The 8,337-nt window shown below is 44.8% G+C and overlaps 1 long non-coding RNA gene across 1 annotated transcript; it reads left to right on the top strand.

Moving 5' to 3' along the window:
- Positions 1 to 696: 696 nt before the first annotated feature.
- On the top strand, positions 697 to 8,337 carry LOC123967523. Its single transcript, XR_006824257.1, has 4 exons — positions 697 to 793; positions 7,837 to 7,883; positions 8,025 to 8,198; positions 8,304 to 8,337. It is a non-coding gene; the product is annotated as an uncharacterized LOC123967523 (long non-coding RNA).

The following is an 8,337-nucleotide window of genomic DNA, read 5'->3' as shown; positions in this document are numbered from 1 at the left end:
GCTAAAATAACGAAGGAGTGGCTTCACAACAACTCCGTGGCTGTTCTTGAATGGCCCGGCCAGAGCCCTGACTTAAACCCAATTGAGCATCTCTGGAGAGACCTGAAAATGGCTGTCCACCAACGTTTACCATCCAACCTGACAGAACTGGAGAGGATCTGCAAGGAGGAATGGCAGAGGATACCCAAATCCAGATGTGAACAACTTGTTGCATCTTTCCCAAAACGACTCATGGCTGTATTAGATCAAAAGGGTGCTTCTACTAAATACTGAGCAAAGGGTCTGAATACTTATGACCATGTGATATTTCAGTTTTTCTTTTGTAATAAATTTGCAAAAATTTCTACATTTCTGTTTTTTTCTGTCAAGATGGGGTGCTGAGTGTACATTACTGAGAAATAAAATGAACTTTTTTGATTTTTGGAAAATGGCTGCAATGAAACAAAGAGTGAAAAATTTAAAGGGGTCTGAATACTTTCCGTACCCACTGTATATCTACATCAAATACCGCTATAGTCTATAGCTGCCTTGGAGTTAGGTGCGTTTTGTTTTGTTTTTGTGTGTTAACTCAGTTTTTGGCTGTGAATATTTCTCTCCAACATGCGGTCACTGTGCAACAAACTGGACGAACTTCAGCTACTGGTGGGGAAAAACAGAGACTTTTATTCATCTTCTATTCTGTGCTTCATGGAGACCTGGCTGTCTGAACTGATACTGGACTCCGCGCTGCAGCTGGCATGCTTCCAACTCTACAGAGCGGACCGCCACGCAGAGCTCTCCGGCAAAACAAAAGGTGGAGGTATCTGTTTTTATTAACAATAGCTGGTGTACTGACGTGACAGTGATCCAGCAGCACTGTTCTCCTAATCTGGAATTTTTAATCATAAACTGTAAGCCATTTTACTCCCCCCGTGAGTTTGCTTCATTCATTCTGGTCGGTGTTTACATTCTGCCGCACGCGAATGTGTACAACGCACAGCACATGCTGGCAGACCAGATACTGTGTGTGGAGCAGACAAACCCGGACTCCCTTGTTATTGTTAACAAAGGAAACCTCAGCCAAGAACTCTCCAAATACAGACAGTTTATAAAGTGTCCAACCAGAGAGGGGAACACTTTGGATCACTGTTACACCACAGTTAGCAGTGCCTGTCACGCCGTCACACTAGGGGTTGTACCAGAACAGGTTTACATGATTTCATTTTCAAAAAACACCATATTTTTGTCATACTGCAGCTCCTCTTTTCACCCTGTGTTGAAGGCCTCGTTTTAGCTCTGGAGTGATACATCTTGTCTCTAAATGAACTTTGTTGGGAGTTGCACATGCGCAATTCCTAGTTAAGGACTACTAGCCAATCAGAAGCAGAGAAACCAGTAAGTCGGTTCAGCTGTACATGTTGCTGACCAGCTTGGCAACATGGACTGGAGCAAGAGTTTCAGAGTGGTGAGTTATTAATCTGTAACAAAAGTATCCTTCATCCATAAAGTTTTAACCGAGCTCTGTCTCTACATCACAGTAACAACTTTATGTCCACTGACTGCCTTGAGGGTAGCTAGTGTTTGGAAGGGAGATGAGAGGTGTGCTGCAGCTCAGTGTTTTTCCACCAGTGTTTTTGAGGGCATGTCCGACTAGCCGCTTGGCGAGCATTATATGAGGCGCATTTTATCCCTTTGACGTCACAGGGATGAAAGGGAAGCGGCTGAACTACAAACGAGCTGTTTTCAGGCAGTTCAGAGCAGTTTTCTGTGGGAGATGGGAACTCCCTTTGGACTGGACTTTGGGCTTTTTGACTTTGCAAACCTATTACATGCACAAAAAAGGTATATAACTCAACAAAGGGGAGGGAAAAAGCCAAAAAGCAGAATACCACCTCTTCGCAAACAGCTTCCATATTGGAGTCCCTCTGTTTGAGGGGGCAGCTGTGGCTCAGGAGATAGGTTGGCTGTTCAATCCCCGGCTCCTCCGGGCTGCATGTCAAAGTATCCTTGGGCAAGATACTGGACCCCGAATTGTGTATGAATGTGTGTGAATGTTAGTTTCTGTTTGAGCACTTAGGCTCACTGAATGAATGTATGTGAATGGTCAATGCAGATGTAGTGTAAAAGTGGTTGAAAAGACTAGAAAGGCGCTATACAAGTAGGGAGCATTTACATTTGGGACTGTCTTGTGGAGGAGTTCATGGCTGGGCTGGAATTTTCCTTTCTGCTGTGAAGCGTTGGATGGCAAACATGTGATTGTGAAAGCCCCTGCTAACTCAGGATCCCAGTTCTTTAACTACAAGGGAACTTTTTCATTGGTTCTTCTTGCAGTTGTGGATGCTCAGTATTGTTTCCCAGTGACTGATGTTGGGGGCTATGGACGCACAAGGTGGGATTCTGGCAAACTCAGTGCTTGGTCAAGTGCTTCGATTAGACACCCTGCAACTGCCTGCTGACCTGCCACTATCAGGAGCTGACCACAGAGGACCCCAGCCACACGTCTTTGTTGCTGATGAGGCCTTTCCACTCTGCAGAAACCTCATGAGGCCATTCCCTAGGCGCATCCTTCCAAGAGAGCGTTGGGTTTTTAACTACTACTACATCAGTTGGTTGTGGAGAATGGATCCTCTCTTCCCAGTGGAGGATGTATAGGCATGCCATTGAGGTCCATCCAGATGTTGCAAAGAAATGTGTTAAGGCCACCTGTGTTCTGCATAATTTCCTGCGGAGGACAACCCAGACAGCTGCAGTGAGGGCGAACATCCCTGTTGGTGAGGTGGAGCCACTACCAGGTCTGGGAAGACTTGCTGTCCACAACTCAGCAAGAGAAGCCATCAGGGTTAGGGAGACCTTCACATCCTACTTCTCTACAGAGGGAGCTGTCCCATGGCAAGACACCAAGTAGTGCACAAGCACACCCAAAACAGTTCTTTTAAGAGCCGCCCACACATTACTATTGAGCAAACATACTGCAATATTACAATACTGTATATCACTCAATACAAATTAGTTAATCAATTTACAGTATATTTATGTCAGAGAAGATTGTGTCTCATTTTATTTTTATCTGTGATTTATTGATATGGTGGCCCTGCGATGGACTGGCGACCTGTCCAGGTTGTACCCCGCCTTTCGCCCAATGTCAGCTGGGATTGGCTCCAGCCCCCCCGTGACCTTGTACACAGGATAAGCGGTTGACGATGGATGGATGGATGGATGGATGGATGGATGGATGGATGGATGGATATATAGTGGTAATCCAGCTTTTGTGTGTCTATACTGCATTACAACACAATATAAAAAAGCAGACACCACTTTAAAGATAAAAATTTAGAACTACAGTAGTTTTAAACTGTCAGCAAAATAAAGGAAAATCATCAGACATCTGCCATCATGAAAGTGAATTTGTGGTTATGATTATACTGAATATGTAGTAACAGTTTATCCTATAGTTTTTGTACAGTATTTAGTGCAGATTTTGTGACTGGAAGTATGACCACAAAACCATGTGTACACCGCAGATAAATCATAAAAGCATGACCTGAACTTAATATCTATCATGACATTGACAGACACGCAGTTTTTACCTTTGTGTAAACTGTATTTTTGCTCAGGCACACATTGGTGTCTCACAGTAGATTTGAACACGAGTCTCTCACACCAAAGGCATGTGTCTTATACACTACTCCATCACCACCTGCAGGTTCCAAATTGAGCACCACAGTGCTGGCTTCATAAATGACCTTGTGAATTTGGAATTTCCCAAATACCTTCTGCTGGTACGACAATCTCTGCAGGGAAGGAAGCAGGCTTTGGAGGAAATGCTTGCCCTCTGAGAGAGGGGGTGGGACAGGTGCGGCCTGTGCAGCAGGCCTCTTCGGGGCTTCAAGAAGCAGCCTTTCTCTTTCTGTCTCCCTCTCGCTCCCCCTGGTCCTTTTTTGGTCCTCCTCCCTGAATGAAATGAGAACACCATGTTTTGTGAAAGTACAGCATTCCCGCGAGGAATCAGTTAAAATCCGACAACAAACAAATATGATTCAAATATGAAAAGGTAATGAACACAGTACTAGTCACAGTAAAAAACACAATTCATGCAGAAATTATACCATAAAATAAGTGATGACGTGGCAGCAGCAGTACTTTGAGACTTATCCTCACTGCCTTCCGGGTGATTGATCTGGTTGGTCTGTAGTGACAGTAAAACAAAAGATGCCTTGGTTGGTTGTTTGGTAGATTTAATCATTGTCTAATAGAACTGGTCATTCTAGCTTTCAGTGTTAATTACAGCAAAGCAATAATTTTACAAATGCACCCATTTTAATACATCGTACATTTTCAGCCATGATAATATCTAGCCTTTCATTTTCCTACAACCTTTTATACAGCTAAATGTGTTCTTTTTAGTGCAGGCTGTGAAAAGAATTAGTTATACATCTATAAAAACGTTTTTGTAGGAATTTCCTGTGTCTTCACATGTAAACAAACCTCCTACAGCAATCTCTGATGGCCCTGCTGTTGCTGCCTCTGAATCCTGGTGCTCAGCTGCCTTTTCACTGGACTCTGCCGTCCTGTCTTCCTCGACCTCGCACACCTAGTCATCTCTCTCAGGGTAATAAATGGATTGAGGAAAGACAGGGCCACAGATTACTTCCACTTTTTAACTGGCCCCGCTCCTGACCCACTCCTCTTCTCTGTCTCCTTTTTCTCCTTCAATTAAGTGTCCCTGAGACCCTTCCATTTCCTTCTGCATATCGTTCCTGACAAGAAACACACGTAAACATGAACAGTTGAATACTGTTCACTTCTTTGGACATCCAGCCCGTTCTCATCTCAGGGCGTCATATACCAATGATTTGAGAAAGAGTGACAAAGCGTAGGTATTTGATGCACCCTTTACCCTTTTTACCCTTTTACCCTTCCGGAAGCGTCTCTATGAGATGCTCAGGGGTGTCCGGTTCAGACCGGAAGTGCTAGCTAGCTACGTTCGTGATAAAGGTGTTGACAGCCCCCGAAGCCCCTACCCTTACCACAACCATCAGAAATGTTAGTGCCTAAACCTAAGTCACTGAATGTATGCATATCGAGCGGGTAACCCTACAGCTGCTCACATCGGCCTCACAGCCGATGTGCTAACAGGTTAGCCTCCCTTGTATTGCTGCAACGTAGGAAACGGGGGTGTTTCATATGGACGCTGAAGGGTACCTTTAGCGTAAAACGCTTTGTTTTATGACGCATTGAGATGAGAACATGTTGGGACATCAGGAAAGCCAGTGATTGTGCTAGTTGATAATGCTAGTCACTTCCTCTGTCTTTGACGTCCGTACAATCTCACCGCTGACAGGCTATCGCAACATAGCTTCAAGTGAATTTCTCGCTCAAGTTGAAAAATCTGAACTCGTGCGAACCACTGAATGCCACCAAAAAAATATCTTCTTCCACACCACCATGAGCGAATTCGCAGGAATTTGCATCTTTGCATTGACTGTCTTTTGGAAAATGGCAGGGCTGGATGCCACTCCGAACAGCAGGTGATTACATTTGAATAATTCCAATTCACAATATTGTGACATGCTCTTTTGAATCCTTGTCTAGCAATAGCTGCTGGTAAGCATGGGACATGTCCAGCTTTGTGAACAGCTTTTCTCCAGACAGTGTTGCAAACAGGTCCTCCACCCAACGGGTGCTCCTCCAGTTTATCGACCTGGTACACCATTAGCTTATAGCCCCCACATATCCTTGCCGTTTTATCGTGTTTCACAACTGGGTCAATGAAAGCTGCCTACCTTGATTTCTATCCCCTGTAACCATTCCAGCTCCTCCTCCACTTTTCCCTTCATAGCTAAGGCACGGCAAGGAGTTTGAGCTTCAAGAACCTGATGGGAGGTTTGGACCTCCATGTCCTACTATGGGTCTCCTCACTGAAGACTGAGGCTGTGGAATCAGTCTCAGACTTAATATCCTCTCAGTGATGGTGGCAGAATAGGGCTGAGGTGGATCCTAATCTGTTTCCACCCCAAACATGTTGTAGGCACACTCTGCTTCTTCTATGTGATGCATGGCTGCCTGGCGCTGTTAAGCCTTCCCTTGTCTAGCCATACTCCTCATCCATACATGCATTCCTGCACTTTTTAGCTAAACATTTACACTTATTCATTTTGCTGGCAACTTACAATTGCAACTAGGAGTTAAGTGTCTTGCTCAGGGACACAATGGTGGGTGTGTCACAGGGCTGGATTGAACTCGGGTCTCTCACAACAAAGGCAGGCAACTCTATCCATGCGCCATCACCACCCCATAACATCCCTTTTTACTGCAAGAATGGCAAACAGTGTCTTTAATATTGCAATCATTTGCAAAGTGCGCTCCTCCGGGCTGAAAATATTTCACTCACTTTACTGGCTTAGCCTCTCTTTTCACGAGCACTACTGCCGACTGCGGCCCTCCATGTCTTTTCTGGATATCTTTAGCATTATGCGCAGCCATCTCCATAGCTTGGGAAATCTCAGGCTTTCTTGAACGTTAGCGAAGGGGTTTCCCCCAGCAACTGCAGCTGAATGGCATCATTACTACATACCTGTCTGTCACAGAGCATATTGTCCAACACCCCCCCAAAATCACAGACATTTGCCGATGCTCCACTACAAAATTAACCACAGATGGACCTGAAATGACTGTGAAATTTGAAATGTTGGACCATCACCAATGGTTTCGGGTTATGGTGGTTCCCCACGATTTCCGCGGTGTGGCTAAATTCTTTATCAGCTTATAAATCGTCGGCCCATACACTCATGAGAATGGAGCGCTTCTTAGCCTCCTCCTTTGTTGGGTCGGAAATAAGGACAGGCCGGGCCTGTGGAAGGCATGGTCCCTACCCTAACCAACTTATTAAACTCAATAAATTTAGCTATTAGCTTTCTTCTTTAGTCAAAAACTGCCTACGGTAGACAATTGCTGGCCGTCTACTGGCCCCGGGTCTAAAGTGTGTACATGTGACTGGCGGAGAGTTTACAGTGCGAGCTCTGCACTCTCAACCAATCGGACTTCGTCTAGCCGCCAGAGCTCCCGCATCCTCGCGGTGATTGACAGCCGGCAGTCTACTGCGGCTTTCGGAGCTAGCTAACTCGCCTGCCCCCGTCCTGTGGCTGATCGTTAACTGTGGATGTAATGCTAATTTTGATACTAACCTGACCGGCGTCTTTGTCCATTTGCAGGCTCTGATGGTAAAACAATAACCCGAAATTACCTTTTAATAATAGCGACAAAGCCCAATAAAGTCTGTAGAAAACACTAGCATTACGTCGCTGATAATGTTTTAAATAGTTGGCGTTGGCCGCCGTAAAGCAAGTTATGCCCAAGGTCCCGACGGGTGTTTGTTTGTTTGTGTGTGTTTCACTTAATTGTAATCAAGACCGTGGAACAGTATTTATGGTAAATCAGCCCCATTGAACACATATTAATGCCGGTCTGCGCAATACATACGAGCTCCCCTCTTCTTCAAACTCCCTGTCGCCAGATTTGAGGGAAACTCTTCATCATCTTTCCAAGCTTGTCTCTCTTCTAAAACCATTTCTAGGGCCCTCTATGAGCAGATGCGCTTTGCCATATTGATCAGTCGCGATGAGGAGCCTCGTTTTGCAGCTGGGATAGTGTTTGAGTAAACATATGATGTTTAAAAGTCTTTTCAAATAATAACACAAGCATTCTTCATTGTACCACCAAAACGTGTCACCTGGCTTCTAAACGTCTTTCTCACCCTTGTAAAAGAGTTTCAGAACCCCACTGGCTGTATGTGTGAGCTAGAAAAAAGTATGCACATTTAAGTAACCCCTCTTTAACTGGCCTAACATGTTCTTACAGAGAGTGAGGACAGAGGATGGAGTTTAAGACAGCTCGTCATTCAGCAGGTGAGTCACAGGGGAAGACTGGAATATTCATCTTCACCGTCTTCATCATTACCACCTGTGTTTCCTCATGCCAATAAAGAATTTTCTTCCAGCGTGTGTCATTACATAATCATAACACTTTAAGAGTTTAATGTTTTTCAGCTAAGAGACCTGGAATGGATCTGTTGATGCCTGTCTTGTGTTTTCTGGACACAAGTGTGCCACAGGATAGGCAACAACGCCTTCTTAAGGCAACATAGGAGGCCAGGGCATGCCAGTCGTCAAAAACATCCCAAACGTATGACGACAGCAGGCTGAGGGATCCCAAGACCGAAGGTAGTATATCAGCATAGGTGTCCAAGACGCATGTCCATGTACACTAGAATTCTTATATTGTTATTTTATAGTTATAACAACACTTCCGATGTCTTAAATCTGCAGCTAAAAGGAGATGCCAGATAATCACGGCAACTCC

The sequence above is a fragment of the Micropterus dolomieu genome, linkage group LG02 (assembly GCF_021292245.1).
Source record: "Micropterus dolomieu isolate WLL.071019.BEF.003 ecotype Adirondacks linkage group LG02, ASM2129224v1, whole genome shotgun sequence".
Classification (NCBI taxonomy): Eukaryota; Metazoa; Chordata; class Actinopteri; order Centrarchiformes; family Centrarchidae; genus Micropterus; species Micropterus dolomieu.
The sequence above is the reverse complement of the archived record's forward strand: the minus strand, read 5'-3'. Positions and strand labels throughout refer to the sequence as shown.